We start from the raw sequence: 21413 nt of genomic DNA, 5'->3' as shown, positions 1-21413 counted from the left end.
GTCATTGCTGCTCAAAGTTAAGGGAATAGTAGGCTCAACAGAACTATGGCTCTTAGTCAGCCTGGCTACAGTGCTGAACAGAAACTGGGGGTTGTTCTTGTTTTCTTCTATTAATGATGAATAATATGCTGTTCTGGCATCACTGAGAGCTTTTTTGTACATTTTTAAACTATTTTTCCAGGCTAAATGAGATTCTTCTAACTTTCTGGAACGCCACTTCCTTTCTAACTTTCGTGTTTCCTGTTTTAAGTTGCGTGTTTGTGAACTATACCATGGAGATTGCCTCTGCTGGTTTACTGCCTTTTTTTTCAGAGGGGCAACACTATCGAGTATTGTACGTAGTGAGGCTGCAGAATTGTCAACAAGATAATCTAGTTGTGCAGGAGTAACATTAAGGAGACTACTTTCCATTATATTAACATATGGTGAAGCAAATGATGAAGAAATAATTTCTTTAAATTTGTTGACAGCTTTTTCACTTAAGCATCTGCTATAGTGGAATTTTCTCTAACTGCTATATAGTCCGTTATTGTAAATTCAAATGTTATGAAAAAATGGTCAGACAGAAGAGAGTTGTGAGGAAATGTTGAGAGCAGGAACACTTCGTTCATGCTGCGTGTGGAGATAAAGTAAAAATCATTCTGGTCTTTTTGGTCACACGATGAAACGTTTATTTAGCAAAAGAACAGCTTTGTCGGCTCTGTCCATCCGACACGGTCAGTCATAACGTGACAACAGTTTTCTTCTTCTCATCCCTAAAAGGTGTTTACCGTAATACAGGTAATGAGAAGGTACAGAACATTTTGGGTGTAACACTACCGTATACAATGAGTAAAGAGCGCATATGATGTACAGACCTCAACACCCCCACTCGCTCTTAGCTCATCAACTTAACACTTATGCACAAACATCTCAAGACTATTATATTGTCTTGATCAAATGGTACATTATAGACATTCTTAAGTAACAAACATGTCTTCAGTAAACATAGACAACTTCAGTTTAGTGGCTGGTTTTGTCATTATGTCAGCAACCATCTTTTCACTTGGGCAATATTCTAGATTGACTCTGCCACTGTTGACAGTTTCCCTCATAAAGTGGTACTTGATGTCAATGTGTTTACACCTCTGCCTGTTAACTGGGTTTCTGGCTAGTGCTATAGTACCTTGGTTGTCTTCGTACACTATGGTGCTTGTATATTCATACGAATCAATCCCTGTGAGTAGTTGTTCCAGATAGATGCTTTCCTGTATAGCTGATGCTAAGGACACATGTTCTGCCTCACAAGTAGACAGTGCTACTGTTGGTTGTTTCCTTGTTTTCCATGCAATCAGACCACTGTTTTTGCTTAGACTGATACAATAACCTGATGTACTGCGTCTGTCCGTAGTGTCTGATGCCCAGTCAGCAACACTGTACACTATTAGACCCAATTTTCCCGTCTTTCTCTTAAAGTACAAACCTTGTTTTTCTGTACCCTTAAGATATCTGAACACATGCTTCACTGTGTTCCAGTGGGCTTCTGTTGGTTCAGCAAAATGTTGTGACAGTTTACTGACCACAAAACTCAGATCTAGTCGGCTGCAAGTGGACAGGTAGATTAAGCTTCCCACTGCCTCCCTGTACATTCTTGGGTTATTCATTTTCTTTGCATTTTCTGTGAAGTCTAGTTTTAGTTCACATGGAGTTCCCCTAGGTTTACAGTCTTGCATGTTAAACCTGTTCAGTATGTTTGACACATATTTTTCTTGTGACATCTTTACTCTTCCTTCTGTCTGTTCAAAATCGATCCCTAAGAAGTGTTTCCGCTTTCCCATGTCTTTCATTTTGAATTTTTCAGTGAGCATCTTCTTTACATCTTTCAGTATGCTTTTACTGTCTGCTGCTATGATCAGATCATCTACCCATATTATTAAGATCACCTTCCCATTATTGTTCTCCCTTGTGTATACACAGTTGTCAGCTGGATTCTGTCTAAAGTTGTTTTCCACTAAGCAAGTGTGTAACATAACATTCCAATTTCTCCCTGATTGTTTGAGACCATAAAGCGATTTCTGTAATTTACATACAAGTTTGTCACCTGTTTTTGACCTTTTTTCGTAGCCTTCTGGTTGTTCAATGTATATTTCACAGTCAATTGGTGCATGTAGGTAGGCAGTTTTAACATCCATCTGGTGTAAAACTAAGTTTTCTTGAACTGCCTTCTGCATGACCACTCTTACACTTGTCATATCAGCTGTGGGTGAAATTGTCTCCCCATAGTCAGTTCCTGGTTTCTGACTGTAGCCTTTCGCTACGAACCTTGCCTTGTACTTTTCACGTCCATCAATGTCCGTTGTTATTGCGTAGACCCATCTACCTCCCACTGTCCTTTTCCCTGGTAGTAGCTGTGTGAGTGTGAAGGTTTTGTTCTCTTCCAACGAACTCATCTCCTCGTCCATAGCTCTTTTCCACTGCTGTGAGTCGGTTGATGATATGGCCTCCTCATAGTTCTGGGGTATGTTACATATCATTTTGTAACAAAAGTCAACACACATTTTAAGATTGTCCCCTGAGTACTCGGTCTCAAATTCCAATGGATGTGTTGGTTTCCTCCTAGTTCTTGGTGGGTTTCTTCTGATCATTTCTGTGTGTTTATCTGGGCATGTAGGCTCACTTTGTTCAGGTAAAACTTCATGAACATCCTTTCCATCTTTTTCCACCATTACATCATTTCTGTCTTGGTTTTGAACCACAGGATACACATTCTCATACCCTGTGTGCGATTCAGAAGTTTGTGTTTCCTTCTCTTCGGTCGATTTAGATGTAAATTTCACCAACCTGTGCTTCTGAATCTTTTCTGTGTCTGGGTAGTACACTAAGTAAGCCGGGCTGTTTTTATCATAGCCAATGAAAATACCCTGATCACATCTGGAGTCTAATTTTCCACTCTCTTGCTTGTAAGCAAAACATATAGATCCAAATTTTTGCATCTTGGATAAATTTGGCTTCTTGCCTGTGAACAACTCGTATGCTGTTTTCTTTGTGTACCTATTGTAGCACCTGTTCCTCACGTACGCTGACGTTTGCATGGCATAGTTCCATAACTTATTGGGTGATCCACTCTCTATCAGTAAGCATCTACTCATCTCATATAGAGTTCTCCAACTCCTCTCTGCAGTGCCGTTTTGATGAGGTGAGTAAGGTGCAGATGTTTCATGCCTTATCCTGTTCTTTGTTAGCAATGTTTGGAAGTCTCGGCTTGTAAACTCAGTGCCATTATCCGAACGGATGCATTTTACTTCTCCATATGGTGCTATGTCTGCCAGGAATTTTTCTGTGGCTTTTACTGTATAACTTTTGGATCTTAGGAAATACACCAATATAGTACCTGAATAGTCATCTGTGAAGAACTGAGCATATCTGTACCCTTCAACAGTTGGTGTTGGCATGGGGCCAGTTAAATCAGTGTGGACTAGCTCTAAGGGTTTCTTTGCCTTTATATCTGGCTCCCTATTTCTAGCGTTCAATACAATACTTGTGTGATATTAATAAATAAAGTCGATGTCAATATTACACAGTCAGAGGCCTTGAGGTTGTTGAAGGTTGATGAAGAAAAAAGAAAACCAAGAGGCCTACAGCATCAATAAAGCAAATGCAGGAATTCCTATCAAGTGCCGGTTGTGTACTACATAAATGTGACAATAGTTTTTTTATATGACTGGGCTGTGGGGTTGGGTGGCCAGACAGAAGACTTTTCTTACAAAGAAAACCATCTAAGCCTGGCTCCTACATTAAGTGTGACAACATGATACACACAGTGACACATGGTGGTGGCAGTTTTATGCTTTGGGGCCATTTTTGTTCACCTGGAACTTGGGCTTTAGTCAAGATGAAAGGAATTATGAAACATTATGAAAATATCAGTCATTTTTATCACAAAACCCACAGGCCTCTGCTAAAAAGCTGTGGATGAAGAAGAATTTCACCTTTCAGCATGATAAGAGCAACATACCTCCAAATCAACAAATTTTTACAATGGCCCAGCCTGGACCTGAATCCAACTGAAAATCTGTGGCGTGACCTGAAAAAGGTTGTTGATGCTTTCACAGTCTTACAGATTTGTAACACTTTTGCAGTCGGCAAAGATTCCCAAAGCAAGATGTGGCACACCGATAAACTGCTACCCCCTAAAGACTGACTGCTGTCATGAAGTCAAAAAGTACTTCACCAAATTATTTTAGTTTAATGGTGTGTGTATTTTGGTTTTTATTCTTCGGCTGAAAAGATTATAGATCCCATTGAAGCTGTAAATTCTGAAGTGATTTTTCATGATCTGATATATTTACATTTCGACAACCTGGCATTTTAACAGGGTTGTGTAAACTTTTTATATCCACTGTATAAAAACAACACAATAACACAAATCTACACAACTGTTACTTAGCAACATCTGCCTGCCCAGTTTGTGAAGTGGTAGAAAGCAGCAGTAAATCTCAGTGTGCAAACATACAGTGGCAAAAAAAGTAAATTAACTATGTGCAGTGTTCTGATTTTCTGCATAAAGTGGTCATTAAATGTGATTTTATCTTCACTGGCACAAATACAGATGCAAAAAAATGAATGGTACTGTTTGCAGTTACCTTTAAAGTTTACTTTAAATTAAACAGTACACTCATTAACAAGAAGAAAAAGGGAAACAAATATGTTTGTTGATAATTTTTTTTTTATCCTGAAATAACTCTTCACATTCTTCCTAGAGCGGGTCGACTGGCCACACTGAGCGATACAAACAGAAGGGCCTTAGTGAAGGAGGTTACCAAGAACCCGATGGTTACTCTGAAAGAGCTCCAGTGCTTCTCTGACGAGACAGAAGGACCTTCCACAAGAACAACCATCTCTGCAGCAATCCACCAGTCAGGCCTGTATGGTAGAGTGGGCAGATAGAAACCACTCCTCAGTAAGAGGCACATGACAGTCACCTGAAGGACTCTCAGACTCTCTGGTCTGATGAAACAAAGATTGAACTCTTTGGCCTGAATGCCAAGTGTCATGTCTACGGGAAACCAGGCACTGCTCACCACCTGGCCAATACCATCCCTACAGTAAATGACCAACAGGACTCGGGATCGGCTGCTCGTGCGGTAAGCGTATTGCGTCACTTCCTGTTTCTGCACAGTCTTGGGTTTCTACCGAAGGACTGTTTACTGATTAATTGTAGCTGTTATTTTTACTTAAATAAGTGATTTCTTCACACAAGAATTAATACTTAGTCGTAACATATGCTTGTATTACACAAGCACCTGCTTTTGCAAAACATAACCAGCTAAAGTTTACAAATTCCACATTTCACTTATATTAGCTTCGTTAGCTTAGCAGTTATCCATTAGCAATGGCTTCTCTGTCTCCCTCTGTTTCTCCTTCTCTCACTTGCTCGGTGTGTCTTATGTTCAGTTTTTCCTCTGCCTCCTTTAGTGATAATGGTTTATGTAATAAGTGTAAGGTTTTTGCAGCATTGGAGTTGAGGCTCACGGAATTGGAAGCACGGCTCCGCACCATGGAAAACAAAACTCAGCTAGTCAGGCCCCGGTAGCTGGTGTGGGCCGACCTAGCGTAGCCCCTGCTAGCTGTCCCCCGGCAGTTCCCGAGCAGTCGGGAAGCCAGTCCGGCTGGGTGACGGTTCGTAAGAGATCTAATACTAAACAGACGCCCGAGGTTCACCACCAGTCGGTTCAAGTTTCTAACCGATTTTCCCCACTCAGCGACACACCCGCTGAGAAACCAACTCTGGTAATTGGCAGCTCCATAGTCAGAAACGTGAAGTTAGAGACTCCAGCGGCCGTAGTAAAATGTCTTCCTGGGGCCAGAGCGGGCGACGTTGAATCATATTTGAAACTCCTGGCTAAGGATAAACGTAAATACAGTAATATTATTATTCACGTGGGAGTTAATGACGCCCGATTACGCAAATCGGAGGTCACTAAAATGAATGTTGAATCGGTGTGTAACTTTGCCAAAACAATGTCAGACTCCGTAATTTTCTCTGGCCCCCTGCCAAATCTGACCAGTGACGACATGTACACCCGCATGTCGTCATTCAACTGCTGGCTGTCTAGGTGGTGTCCAGCAAACGATGTGGGTTACATAGACAATTGGAAACGTTTTTGGGGAAAACCTAGGCTGATTAGGAGAGATGGCATCCATCCTACTTTAGATGATGCAGCTTTCTTATCCAGAAATATGGCTGGTTTTATTAAACAACCAAAAGTATGACAATCCAGAGTTGAGCCTAGGATGCAGAGATCCAGTCCTACACGCCTCTCTGCAGTGTCCTTACAACCGTCATCCCCCCAAAACTCCCACATACCTATAGAGACTGTGTCTGTTCCCCGACCTAAATTACATAAAGTAACTATGACAACAAGAGGAGTTAATCATAATAACCTAATAAAAGTTAAGACTACTCCTCTTACAGAACAAAACCCCAAAACTATTAAATGTGGATTATTAAATATCAGATCTCTCTCTTCTAAATCTCTGTTAGTAAATGACTTAATAAGTGATCATCAATTCCATTTATTTTGTCTCACTGAAACTTGGTTGCAGCAGGAAGAATATGTCAGTTTAAATGAGTCAACCCCCCCAAGTCATATTAATTATCATGTTCCTAGAAGCACAGGCCGAGGTGGAGGAGTAGCAGCAATCTTCCATTCTATCTTATCAATAATTCCTAGACCTAAACATAGTTATAACTCATTTGAGAGCCTTACTCTTAGCCTTTCACACCCAAACTGGAAAACTCAAAAACCACTATTATTTGTTATCGTGTACCGTCCTCCAGTCCCTTATTCAGAATTTTTGATTGACTTTTCTGATTTTCTATCTGATTTAGTGCTTAGTACAGACAAAGTCATTATAGTGGGTGACTTTAACATTCATGTAGATGCTGACAGTAACTGCCTGAGCACTGTGTTTAATTCATCCCAAAATGTAAATAAACCCACTCACTGTTTTAGTCACACGTTAGACCTTGTCCTTACGTATGGAATTGAAGCGGATAATTTAACCATATTTCCTGTTGAGGTCTGTACATCATATGCGCTCTTTACTCATTGTATACGGTAGTGTTACACCCAAAATGTTCTGTACCTTCTCATTATTTTTACTTCATTTTTACTTTATCTCCACACGCAGCATGAACGAAGTGTTCCTGCGCTCAACAGGTTATGGGCCCAGAGTGGAAGATAAGTGAACGTCTTAACAGTCTCTTTTACGGACATTTTTGGTGCGACGCATTACGCGCGATAAAGAAGCCGATTTAGCAAGAACAGAGAAACTGATAAAATGGCAAGTCGAGCGACCGGGATCACGACTCCCCAACTTTACTTCGACGGCACAGAAGCTAAGTATGAGCTTTGGGAAACAAGATTCCTAGGATATTTGCACTTGCTAAAGCTAAAAGACACTATCCTGAATGTGCCTGCTAATGCTAATGTTGAAGAACTAGCCGAAGACGCATGAAAAAATGCAGATTACTATGCTGAGCTAATAAGGCTAATAGACAAAAGAAGCCTCTCGCTGATAAGACATGAAGCCAGTGATGATGGTAGAGGAGCCCTGAAGATATTAAAGGAACATTATTGTGGAAAAAGCAAGCCACGGATAATAAACATGTACACATCTATAACTGATTTAAGAATGGCAGAAACCGACAGTGTTACAGACTATATTATAAGGGCAGAGAACATTATTACAGCTCTGAGAAATGCTGGCGAGCCATTGAGTGACGGTCTAATTGTAGCCATGATCCTAGGCGGGCTCCCAGACTCCTTCAAACCACTAGCTGTCCATGTGACACAAAAATGAGGACAATGTCACTTTTGCAGACTTTAAGAGAAGATTACGAGTCTACGAAGAGTCAGAAAAAATGAGAATAACGGGGACAACAGATAATGTAATGGAAACACTACATGGAAGAGTTAATACTAAATCAATTCAACTTTTCAATTCAACTTTATTTATACAGCGCCAATTCACAACAAAGTCATCTCAGGGCACTTTACAGAATAAAGTCAAGATTATAAAGATATATAAAGAGAACCCAACAATTCCCCCTGGAGCAAGCCATAGGCAACAGTGGAGAGGAAAAACTCCCTTTAACGGAAGAAACCTCCAGCAGAACCAGGCTCAGGGTGGACGGCCATCTGCCTCGACCGGTTGGGGTGAGTGGAAAGGGGAAAGAGAAAAGAACAGAGCAACAAAAAGCAACAACAAAACATCGGGCAGATTGGTAGGACCAGTAGCTGCACGCTGGAAGACACACAGCTTCAAAGCCGGGGGACACCTGCAGAAAGGGACAGAGAGAGGGGGACAGAGGAGGACTGAGGACAGAGTTAATGACATACAGTGGTGACAATTGCTGGATGAGAGGAGAGGAGAGATGGTCAAGAGGAGGAAAGGAGCTCAGTGCATTGGGGGGTGGGTCCCCCAGCAGTCTAAGCCTACGGCAGCATAACTATAACTAACTATATGCTTTATTAAAGCGGAAGGTTTTAAGCCTAGACTTAAAAGTAGAGAGGGTGTCTGCTTCCCGAATCTGAACTGGGAGCTGGTTCCACAGGAGAGGAGCTTGATACCTAAAGGCTCTACCTCCCATTCTACCTTTGCAAATTCTGGGAACCACAAGTAGGCCTGCATTCTGAGAGCAAAGTGGTCTACTGGGATGATATGGTGCTATGAGGTCTTCTATATATGATGGAGCCTGACCAGTCAGAGCTTTATATGTAAGAAGCAGGGTTTTAAATTCTATTCTAGATTTAATGGGAAGCCAATGGAGAGAAGCTAGTGAAGGTGAAATATGATCTCTCTTGCTAGTTCCAGTCAGCACTCTTGCTGCAGCATTGCTGCAGGCTCTTTAGGGAGTTAGTGGGGCATCCTGAAAGTAGGGAATTACAGTAGTCCAACCTAGAGGTAACACATGCATGGACCAGTTTTTCGGCATCACTTTGAGACAGGATGCTCCTAATTTTGGCAATGTTCCGTAGGTGGAAGAAGGCTGTTCTAGAGATTTGTTTTATATGTGAGTTAAAGGACAGATCCTGATCAAAAATAACTCCAAGGTTCCTTGCAGTAGTACTGGAGGCCAGACTTATGCCATCTAGTGTAACAATATGGTTGGACATTATATCTCTGAGATTTTTGGGCCCAAATACTATGACTTCAGTTTTGTCTGAGTTTAAAAATAAAAAATTGTGGGACATCCAGGCCTTTATGTCTTGTAGGCTTGAAGCTTTATTAACTGATTATTTTCATCTGGTTCCATAGATAAATATAGCTGGGTATCATCAGCATAACAGTGGAAATTTATGGAGTGTTTTCTAATAATGTTGCCTAAAGGAGACACATATAAAGTAAAGTATTGGTCCTAAAACAGAGCCTTGTGAAACTCCATAGCTAACCTTTGTGTGCATGGAGGATTCATCATTAACATGAACAAATTAAAATCTATCAGATAGATAAGATTTAAACCAACCTAGTGCAGTTCCTGTAATTCCAATTTCATGTTCCAGTCTCTGTAATAAAATGTTATGATCAATGGTATCAAATGCAGCACTAAGATCTAACAGAACAAGTATAGAGATGAGTCCATTATCTGAGGCCATGAGAAGATCGTTGGTGACTTTTACCAGTGCTGTTTCTGTACTATGATGAACTCTAAATCCTGACTGAAAGTCTTCATACAAATTATTCCTATGAAGGTGATCACATAATTGTTTTGCGACTACTTTTTCAATTATTTTAGAAATAAAGGGGAGATTAGATATTGGTCTGTAATTGGCTAAAACACTTGGGTCAAGACAGGGTTTTTTAAGTAATGGTTTAATTACAGCTACCTTATAGGCCTGTGGTACATAGCCTGTTTCTAAAGATAGATTGATGATATCTAATATGAATGTATCTATTAAGGGTAAAGCTTCCTTGAGCAGCTTAGTTGGAATAGGGTCTAGCAGACAGGTTGTTGGTTTAGATGAGGTAATAATTGAAGTTAGCTCAGAGAGATCTATGGATAAAAAGCAGTCTAACAGGGATTGGGGCCTTATTGATGATTCTAGCACTGTTGTACATGACGATCTGTAATATTTGGGGGGAGGATCTGGTGAATTCTTTCTTTAATAGCTACAATTTTATTCATAAAGAAGGTCATGAAGTCATTGCTGCTCAAAGTTAAGGGAATAGTAGGCTCAACAGAACTATGGCTCTTAGTCAGCCTGGCTACAGTGCTGAACAGAAACCGGGGGTTGTTCTTGTTTTCTTCTATTAATGATGAATAATATGCTGTTCTGGCATCACTGAGAGCTTTTTTGTACATTTTTAAACTATTTTTCCAGGCTAAATGAGATTCTTCTAACTTTCTGGAACGCCACTTCCTTTCTAACTTTCGTGTTTCCTGTTTTAAGTTGCGTGTTTGTGAACTATACCATGGAGATTGCCTCTGCTGGTTTACTGCCTTTTTTTTCAGAGGGGCAACACTATCGAGTATTGTACGTAGTGAGGCTGCAGAATTGTCAACAAGATAATCTAGTTGTGCAGGAGTAACATTAAGGAGACTACTTTCCATTATATTAACATATGGTGAAGCAAATGATGAAGAAATAATTTCTTTAAATTTGTTGACAGCTTTTTCACTTAAGCATCTGCTATAGTGGAATTTTCTCTAACTGCTATATAGTCCGTTATTGTAAATTCAAATGTTATGAAAAAATGGTCAGACAGAAGAGAGTTGTGAGGAAATGTTGAGAGCAGGAACACTTCGTTCATGCTGCGTGTGGAGATAAAGTAAAAATCATTCTGGTCTTTTTGGTCACACGATGAAACGTTTATTTAGCAAAAGAACAGCTTTGTCGGCTCTGTCCATCCGACACGGTCAGTCATAACGTGACAACAGTTTTCTTCTTCTCATCCCTAAAAGGTGTTTACCGTAATACAGGTAATGAGAAGGTACAGAACATTTTGGGTGTAACACTACCGTATACAATGAGTAAAGAGCGCATATGATGTACAGACCTCAACACCCCCACTCGCTCTTAGCTCATCAACTTAACACTTATGCACAAACATCTCAAGACTATTATATTGTCTTGATCAAATGGTACATTATAGACATTCTTAAGTAACAAACATGTCTTCAGTAAACATAGACAACTTCAGTTTAGTGGCTGGTTTTGTCATTATGTCAGCAACCATCTTTTCACTTGGGCAATATTCTAGATTGACTCTGCCAGTGTTGACAGTTTCCCTCATAAAGTGGTACTTGATGTCAATGTGTTTACACCTCTGCCTGTTAACTGGGTTTCTGGCTAGTGCTATAGTACCTTGGTTGTCTTCGTACACTATGGTGCTTGTATATTCATACGAATCAATCCCTGTGAGTAGTTGTTCCAGATAGATGCTTTCCTGTATAGCTGATGCTAAGGACACATGTTCTGCCTCACAAGTAGACAGTGCTACTGTTGGTTGTTTCCTTGTTTTCCATGCAATCAGACCACTGTTTTTGCTTAGACTGATACAATAACCTGATGTACTGCGTCTGTCCGTAGTGTCTGATGCCCAGTCAGCAACACTGTACACTATTAGACCCAATTTTCCCGTCTTTCTCTTAAAGTACAAACCTTGTTTTTCTGTACCCTTAAGATATCTGAACACATGCTTCACTGTGTTCCAGTGGGCTTCTGTTGGTTCAGCAAAATGTTGTGACAGTTTACTGACCACAAAACTCAGATCTGGTCGGCTGCAAGTGGACAGGTAGATTAAGCTTCCCACTGCCTCCCTGTACATTCTTGGGTTATTCATTTTCTTTGCATTTTCTGTGAAGTCTAGTTTTAGTTCACATGGAGTTCCCCTAGGTTTACAGTCTTGCATGTTAAACCTGTTCAGTATGTTTGACACATATTTTTCTTGTGACATCTTTACTCTTCCTTCTGTCTGTTCAAAATCGATCCCTAAGAAGTGTTTCCGCTTTCCCATGTCTTTCATTTTGAATTTTTCAGTGAGCATCTTCTTTACATCTTTCAGTATGCTTTCACTGTCTGCTGCTATGATCAGATCATCTACCCATATTATTAAGATCACCTTCCCATTATTGTTCTCCCTTGTGTATACACAGTTGTCAGCTGGATTCTGTCTAAAGTTGTTTTCCACTAAGCAAGTGTGTAACATAACATTCCAATTTCTCCCTGATTGTTTGAGACCATAAAGCGATTTCTGTAATTTACATACAAGTTTGTCACCTGTTTTTGACCTTTTTTCGTAGCCTTCTGGTTGTTCAATGTATATTTCACAGTCAATTGGTGCATGTAGGTAGGCAGTTTTAACATCCATCTGGTGTAAAACTAAGTTTTCTTGAACTGCCTTCTGCATGACCACTCTTACACTTGTCATATCAGCTGTGGGTGAAATTGTCTCCCCATAGTCAGTTCCTGGTTTCTGACTGTAGCCTTTCGCTACGAACCTTGCCTTGTACTTTTCACGTCCATCAATGTCCGTTGTTATTGCGTAGACCCATCTACCTCCCACTGTCCTTTTCCCTGGTAGTAGCTGTGTGAGTGTGAAGGTTTTGTTCTCTTCCAACGAACTCATCTCCTCGTCCATAGCTCTTTTCCACTGCTGTGAGTCGGTTGATGATATGGCCTCCTCATAGTTCTGGGGTATGTTACATATCATTTTGTAACAAAAGTCAACACACATTTTAAGATTGTCCCCTGAGTACTTGGTCTCAAATTCCAACAGATGTGTTGGTTTCTTCCTAGTTCTTGGTGGGTTTCTTCTGATCATTTCTGTGTGTTTATCTGGGCATGTAGGCTCACTTTGTTCAGGTAAAACTTCATAAACATTCTTTCCATCTTTTTCCACCATTACATCATTTCTGTCTTGGTTTTGAACCACAGGATACACATTCTCATACCCTGTGTGCGATTCAGAAGTTTGTGTTTCATTCTTTTCGGTCGGTTTAGTTGTAAATTTCACCAACCTGTGCTTCTGAATCTTTTCTGTGTCTGGGTAGTACACTAAGTAAGCCGGGCTGTTTTTATCATAGCCAATGAAAATACCCTGATCACATCTGGTGTCTAATTTTCCACTCTCCTGCTTGTAAGCAAAACATATAGATCCAAATTTTTGCATCTTGGATAAATTTGGCTTCTTGCCTGTGAACAACTCGTATGCTGTTTTCTTTGTGTACCTATTGTAGCACCTGTTCCTCACGTACGCTGACGTTTGCATGGCATAGTTCCATAACTTATTGGGTGATCCACTCTCTATCAGTAAGCATCTACTCATCTCATATAGAGTTCTCCAACTCCTCTCTGCAGTGCCGTTTTGATGAGGTGAGTAAGGTGCAGATGTTTCATGCCTTATCCTGTTCTTTGTTAGCAATGTTTGGAAGTCTCGGCTTGTAAACTCAGTGCCATTATCCGAACGGATGCATTTTACTTCTCCATATGGTCCTATGTCTGCCAGGAATTTTTCTGTGGCTTTTACTGTATAACTTTTGGATCTTAGGAAATACACCAATATAGTACCTGAATAGTCATCTGTGAAGAACTGAGCATATCTGTACCCTTCAACAGTTGGTGTTGGCATGGGGCCAGTTAAATCAGTGTGGACTAGCTATAAGGGTTTCTTTGCCTTTATATCTGGCTCCCTATTTCTCGTCTGACTGAATTTTCCTTGAGTGCACACTTCACATAGCTTGTCTGGCTTTATGTTTCCCTTCATCCCCATTCCTCTCACTACACCTTGTAGTTTTTGTATATCATCGTAATTGCAATGACCTAGAATTTCATGCCAGGTTTGAATATCATGACATACATTGCATTGGTCAACATTCTCTTCTATGGTTGGCAAGTAGTACAAATTTCCTGTCTCATGAATGTCAAACCTGGTGCCATCTTTGGTAATCAAGTGATTGTCCTCCCTTTTGAAAGTAATAGTCGCTCCTCCATTTGTTGCTTTCACTACTGAGAAGATATCTTGTGGGTAGGAGGGTACGTAGAGTGTGTCTATATACCCAGCTATATTTATCTATGGAACCAGATGAAAATAATCAGTTAATAAAGCTTCAAGCCTACAAGACATAAAGGCCTGGATGTCCCACATTTTTTTATTTTTAAACCCAGACAAAACTGAAGTCATAGTATTTGGGCCCAAAAATCTCAGAGATATGATGTCTAACCATATTGTTACACTAGATGGCATAAGTCTGGCCTCCAGTACTACTGCAAGGAACCTTGGAGTTATTTTTGATCAGGATCTGTCCTTTAACTCACATATAAAACAAATCTCTAGAACAGCCTTCTTCCACCTACGGAACATTGCCAAAATTAGGAGCATCCTGTCTCAAAGTGATGCCGAAAAACTGGTCCATGCATGTGTTACCTCTAGGTTGGACTACTGTAATTCCCTACTTTCAGGATGCCCCAGTAACTAAAGAGCCTGCAATGAATCCAAAATGCTGCAGCAAGAGTGCTGACTGGAACTAGCAAGAGAGATCATATTTCACCTTCACTAGCTTCTCTCCATTGGCTTCCCATTAAATCTAGAATAGAATTTAAAACCCTGCTTCTTACATATAAAGCTCTGAATGGTCAGGCTCCATCATATATAGAAGACCTCATAGCACCATATCATCCCAGTAGACCACTTCGCTCTCAGAATGCAGGCCTACTTGTGGTTCCCAGAATTTCCAAAGGTAGAATGGGAGGTAGAGCCTTTAGCTATCAAGCTCCTCTCCTGTGGAACCAGCTCCCAGTTCAGATTCGGGAAGCAGACACCCTCTCTACTTTTAAGTCTAGGCTTAAAACCTTCCTCTTTAATAAAGCATATAGTTAGTTATAGTTATGCTGCCATAGGCTTAGACTGCTGGGGGACCCACCCCCCGATGCACTGAGCTCCTTTCCTCCTCTTGACCATCTCTCCTCTCCTCTCACCCTGCAATTGTCACCACTGTATGTCATTAACTCTGTGTGTTCTCTCCCGTACTTGTCTTTGTCCTCCTCTGTCCCCCTCTCTCTGTCCCTTTCTGCAGGTGTCCCCCGGCTTTAAAGCTGTGTGTCTTCCAGCGTGCAGCTACTGGTCCTACCAATCTGCCCGATGTTTTGTTGTTGCTTTTTGTTGCTCTGTTCTTTTCTCTCTCCCCTTTCCACTCACCCCAACCGGTCGAGGCAGATGGTCGTCCACCCTGAGCCTGGTTCTGCTGGAGGTTTCTTCCGTTAAAGGGAGTTTTTCCTCTCCACTGTTGCCTATGGCTTGCTTCAGGGGGAATTGTTGGGTTCTCTTTATATATCTTTATAATCTTGACTTTATTCTGTAAAGTGCCCTGAGATGACTTTGTTGTGAATTGGTGCTATATAAATAAAGTTGAATTGAATTGAATTGAAAAAGAGCATCAAATCATCTTTCAGGTGTGGACAGCCGCTGTCAGTTAGCTGGGATATAGGAAGATTCTGTTGGGAATGATTAAAAAACCATATTCTAAGGTGGATATTATTCCCCATAATGATAACAATCACGTTTCAACATCTTTTCTATGTGCGATCTTCAACATTTCTTGTCCATGACATGTTGACAAGACACACATTTCTTTTAATAATGTAGTGAAAAGTAGACAAATCAGTGTTGATGAAGGCAGCTAATGTAGAGACCACTCTGAGCTACTGTGAGTTTTTTTTAACAAAAAGTGTTCCGTGTTCTTCTACTGTGACATTTTTTATGGTGTTTGACATTCACAGTGTTGCATTACTGCCACCTTCAGGTGCTATTTTCTCTCAAGGTTCATACGTACGTTAAGTAAGCGGAAGAACAAGCGCCACTGCCTGAGCTAGTTTTAAGCCGCCCTGCATTGTAAGTAAGTAATTTCATTACTTGTTTTGCAATAGACATAAATGTTGAATGTTTTCTATGTTCCGTCGTATAACATTGTTTAATGTGTGATATTTGAAGAATTTAAAAAGATAACAGAAGCTTATCAATGTTAGCTAGCTAGCTGAGTTACGCTAATTAGCGTTGGCTCCCAAGGTCAGCTATCAGCAAATGATCTAGGTGGAAGGGTGTATAATCAGCTTAAAATCGTTTACATTTTTACCATCTTAGTTTTGTAAATTACGACCAAATAAAATATTGGCCTTAATGAAGGTCTGCAGTCTCTCAGTGAGAGAAACACTTAATGTTTTTCTGTCCTGAAGTTAACAAGTTTGCAGACACCAATACTCTAGACATTGACAGTCCAGCAACGATGGCCAAACACTATAGGACTGTTCAGCTTTGTTTGTCTCATTATCTGCATCTCAACACTTCTAACTACTGGTAAAACATATATTTAAGTCAGTTTTCCCAGGTAATATTAGGATTAGCTTTTCCTAAATCTAACGTCTTAATTCAAACAATCTTAGTAAGCAAAGTTTCACTTGTTCTATTGGCAAATTGTTTTCTTTTAAAAAGAAGAATTTTCATTGCAGTGAATGAAAATGAGGTCTTGATATAAAATACTTGTGATGCAATGACTGCTGTGTCTCAGGCTCATTCGCTCCAGCATTCAGGGTGTGTAACAACTAAGATAACTGAGCTGAAAGCAGCCAGGTCTCTGGGTGTTGTTCCAGTATTCACCATCGCAGCTTCTGGAGCTCAACAACCATGGCCTCCCATTGGACATTGGAGTCATTGAACAACTAGGACTCCTCCGTCGATCCCGCTACGCCCATAGAGGATCCGGCTGGGGGTTCGTCTATACCGGAACCGGGAGCTCCATTCCTTCTCTGTCGCCAGAATCTCGCTCCGTGACGACCCGATTACGTCATCCGAACACAGATACCATGGAGACTGAAAACGTTGCGAAGCCACGGACAAGGGGAAATGGGATTCCTGAAGTGGATTTCTGGAATCCTGGAGTGGACTACAGAGTTCCTCGTCCTCTGATCAAAAGGAATATTATATCAAACACTAAACTTGAACTCTTTAATGTCCAGTCCCTATCAAATAAATCCTGTTTGATTCATAACCACATTCTGGAAAATGAGACTGATATCATCTGCCTGACTGAGACCTGGCATAAACCCGAGGCCTACTCAGTTTTGAATGAGCCCCCCCGGATATACCTACCTTGAAAAAGCTCGCACCACTGGCCGCGGTGGGTGCCTAGTCATAATCCACCGTGAAGATCTGAAACAGTCACCCCTCCCTCTTCCTAAACTGTCTACCTTTGAATGTTTGGCAATTAAATGTAAACATCCACTCTATATAGTAATACTTCTTATTTACCGGCCACCAAAGCAACACCCGGGTTTCATCACAGAAATGTACGAACTCCTTTCAACCTTCTGCACAGCGTCACCCAACATGCTGATACTCGGAGATCTGAACATCCACGTGGACACACCTTCACACCATTCTGCTGCTGAGTTCTTAGAACTGCTGGACTGCCTAAACCTGAAGCAGAAAGTTGAGGTCCCCACCCATAGTAAAGGCCACATCCTTGACTTAGTCATTACTGACTCTATCCCCATTTCTAACCTCAAAGTATACGACCTGGGTGTCTTGGACCACAAAATAATTTCAATGGACTTCTCCTCATATACACTGTCTCCAAACCCACAGCGTTGTATATAGTTCAGGAATCTGAGAAACATAAATCTCTTTCACCTTAATACTGACATCAAAAATCTCTCCATTGTCCTGGAACTCCCCTCAGTCACAGAACTAGTGGACTACTATAACAACAGCCTCCACAATATCCTTGAGGCCCATGCTCCTCTTAGATCACGTGTGGTCACTTTTTCAAAATCTGCACTGTGGTTTACAAGGGAGCTCCGACAGATGAAAACAGGTGGGCAGGCCCTTGAACGTCGCTTTATCTCAACCAAGTTAACTGTCCATAAAATTGCCTACCGAGATCAGCAAAAAAACTACTCCAAAGCACTTGCCACTGCCAGATCACAATATTACTCAAATATAATCAATAACAGCCCCGGGAACTCAAAACAACTCTTTTCCATAATAAATCATTTACCCAAACCCCAATCCCACACTGGCAGCAACCACACAGAGGAACAGTCCAACAGTTTCATTGCACATTTTACCACTAAGGTTGAAACTATCCGCTCCTCACTGTCAGTCATAAACCCCAAACCCCCTGACCTCCCCACTTCAAGGCCAGAAGGCTGTCTGTCTAAGTTATCGGCTACTACTGTGAAAGAAGTTGAAGTTATCATACAGAGGATGAAACCCTCAGCGTGCATTCTGGACCCTCTCCCCACTCCCTTGGTAAAAGCTAATGTCTCAAACATTAGCCAACTCATCACCAGCATCATTAATTAGTCCGTCCAGAGTGGCACAGTCCCAACATCACTGAAAACCGCAATAATTACACCACGTCTAAAAAAACCGTCCCTGGATCCTGAAGTCATGGCAAACTATCGTCCAATCTCCAATCTTCCATTCCTATCAAAGGTCTTGGAAAAAGCGGTCTTAGCCCAGCTCCAGGATCAGCTCAAAAGACACAATCTGTTTGAAACATTTTAATCCGGTTTCCGATCCCTCCCATAGCACAGAGACAGCCTTGGTCAGGGTCACTAACGACCTCCTAATGGCTGCTGACCAGGGCTTCCCATCTCTTCTCATTCTTCTGGACCTCACTGCCGCTTTTGATATAGTTGACCACAAAATTCTCCTCCATCGTCTGCAGCATACTGTTGGTTTCTCTGGTACTGCTTTAGGGTGGTTCAGTTCCTATCTCACAAATAGAGCTGAGTGTGTGGCCCTAGGGGACGCCAAATCTCAGTTACACTTGGTCACCTGTGGGGTGCCACAGGGGTCGGTTCTTGGGCCGACCCTTTTCAACATCTACATGCTCCCACTGGGCCAAGTCATTGGCAAGCATGGAGTCTCCTTCCACTGCTATGCTGATGATACTCAGCTCTACGTGAGACTGAGCCCAACCCCACCGACACTTCCGTCAACTCTCACCTGTTGCCTGGAGGACATTCAGGCATGGATGACAGAGAACTTCCTTCAGCTAAACAGCATCAAAACCGAAGCCCTTCTAGTTGGCACCACTCATCAGCTTCATTCCTCACCTATTAATTGTATCTCCTTTTCTGGTCACACCATTAACCTCTCCAACTCTGTTAGCAACCTGGGGGTCAAGTTCGACCCCCACCTGTCATTCGAAACACATGTCCAACACCTCTGCAAAATTGCATTTTTTCATCTGAGAAACATAGCCAAACTCCTCCCCTCTCTGTCCCTCTGTGACGCTGAAAGGCTGGTCCAATATGTAGCACCAATATGTTCAAAACAGCGTTGCCAGGATCCTTATGAGAGTGAGGAAACACCAACACATCACTCCTGTCCTCTGGACACTTCACTGGCTTCCCATCCACCTTCGCATTGATTATAAAGTCTGTCTACTCACCCACCAGTGCATCCATGGAAATGCCCAACAGTATCTAAAGAAACTCACTACAATCTACAACTAGACACCTCCGTTCCACCAACACCTATCGCCTCTACCCCCCCAGACCCAAACTCCATACAATGGGGGACCGAGCCTTCTCAGCAGCTGCTCCACGCTCTACCTGAGAACCTGAGGGCACCACAGACTGTGGACTGTTACAAAAAACAGTTAAAGACTTTTTTGTTTAGAAAAGCATTTTGAAGTGATCATGACTTTTTATTTTAATGCTGTGCTATTCTATGTTGTATATGTTTTTAGGCTTTACATGTTTTATGTTTTATTCCTGGTCTTAATCTGCTCGTGTAGCACTTTGAGATTTGTTAGCAAATGTAAAGTGCTTTATAAATAAAATGAATTATTATTATTATTATTGTGTTTTACTGCCCATATTACTGTCTGTTTTATTCAGAATGTCCCTGTTAATGCTTTTACTGCAGCCCTTTTATTGTCTATCAGCCCCTGTCTGTGACCTATGCCTCATCCTACCCCTAATTTAGAAAAGCTATCAGACTGATTTCTCTCTTCAGATACAGCAACTTGGCTCCTGTCAGACCAACATGCTGTAAACACAGACTGCGGACTGACTGAAATGCAAAATGTGAAATTCCCGAGAATGGTGAAGGTGAGAATTGTTCAGGTACCAGGATGAAGTAGAGTTGACTGTGTGTGGTTATGACACTGGCGTCTATGGCACAATCATAGGGGTGATGTGGTGGCAGAGAGGCCTTGTTTTTGTTATAGACCTCATTGAAGTCCAGATAAATTGCAGGTAAGAGGATCTAACCCCAACCCTTAGGTGTGGTAGCAGGAGGAGTAAGAGCAGCATGAGATACTATATTAAAAACAATCATGTGGTCTTTTCCAATAAATGTATAATGTATAATGCAAAAATATAATGTATATTAAAAAAGATTCTGGTTCACGGTGAAAAACTGAGCAAATACCTGTTTTATGGCCACAAAAAACGTGCAGAGAGCAACTTATAATACAAGCAAAACTGTAAATGAAAGGGGAGAAAGTAGAACAATGGAAGTAGAGAGAGAAAAAACACAAAGTGATGAATATGAGGATGTGATGTAATTAGCGAGAGAGAGAGGGAAGAAGGTTAAGACAGAAAATAATAAATCAGTTGTCTGACAGAGTTTTAGTCAGAAGCTGTCAGGGCTGCAGCTTCTCCTCCTCCTCTCTCTGAGGATGGAGGATCAGAACAGAGCAGAGCTCTGCTTTCCACAACTCCTCAATACCTCCTGCAGGAAACCAAAGCTCGGTCAGTTTAAATTTGCCCTCATGTATTCGCTGTACTTCATCTCTCTGTTCACTGTGATTCTCAACCTGCTCGTCATCATCTCAGTCTCCCACTTCAGGTAAAGATAAACTCAGCAAAACATACAATTGATTCTTTTTATAAGTGAAAATGTTACTTAGAGTTAGTGTGTAAATAACTTCACATCTTGACACCAGACGTATTTTCTGCTTTGCTGACAATGTTTTTGAATGTTAAATGTCCAGATGTGCCACATGTAAAACATATCACTTTACATTAATGTCTGATATTACATTACATGTCTTTGTCTCCCTGCAGGCAGCTGCACACACCCACCAACCTCCTCCTCCTCTCTCTGGCTGTGTCTGACTTTCTCATGGGTTTTGAGTCAGTGGTAGAAGTTACTCGACTAACAACCTGTTGGTTTCTTGGTGACATCATGTGTTCTCTATTCATCTATGTGAGCTCATTCATTATTGGTGCCTCAATAGGAAACATGATTCTTATATCAGTCGACCGCTATGTGGCTATTTGTCACCCTCTGCATTACTCCACCAGAGTCACTGTTAAAAGAGTTAAATTGTGTGTTTGGATGTGTTGGACTTTTTCTGTTATTTATAATAGTCTGGTTTTAAGGGATTTCTTGACTAAACCAGGTGTGTATAA

The sequence above is a fragment of the Channa argus genome, chromosome 9 (genome assembly GCF_033026475.1).
Source record: "Channa argus isolate prfri chromosome 9, Channa argus male v1.0, whole genome shotgun sequence".
NCBI classification, from domain to species: domain Eukaryota; kingdom Metazoa; phylum Chordata; class Actinopteri; order Anabantiformes; family Channidae; genus Channa; species Channa argus.
This window is presented reverse-complemented; position numbering follows the sequence as displayed.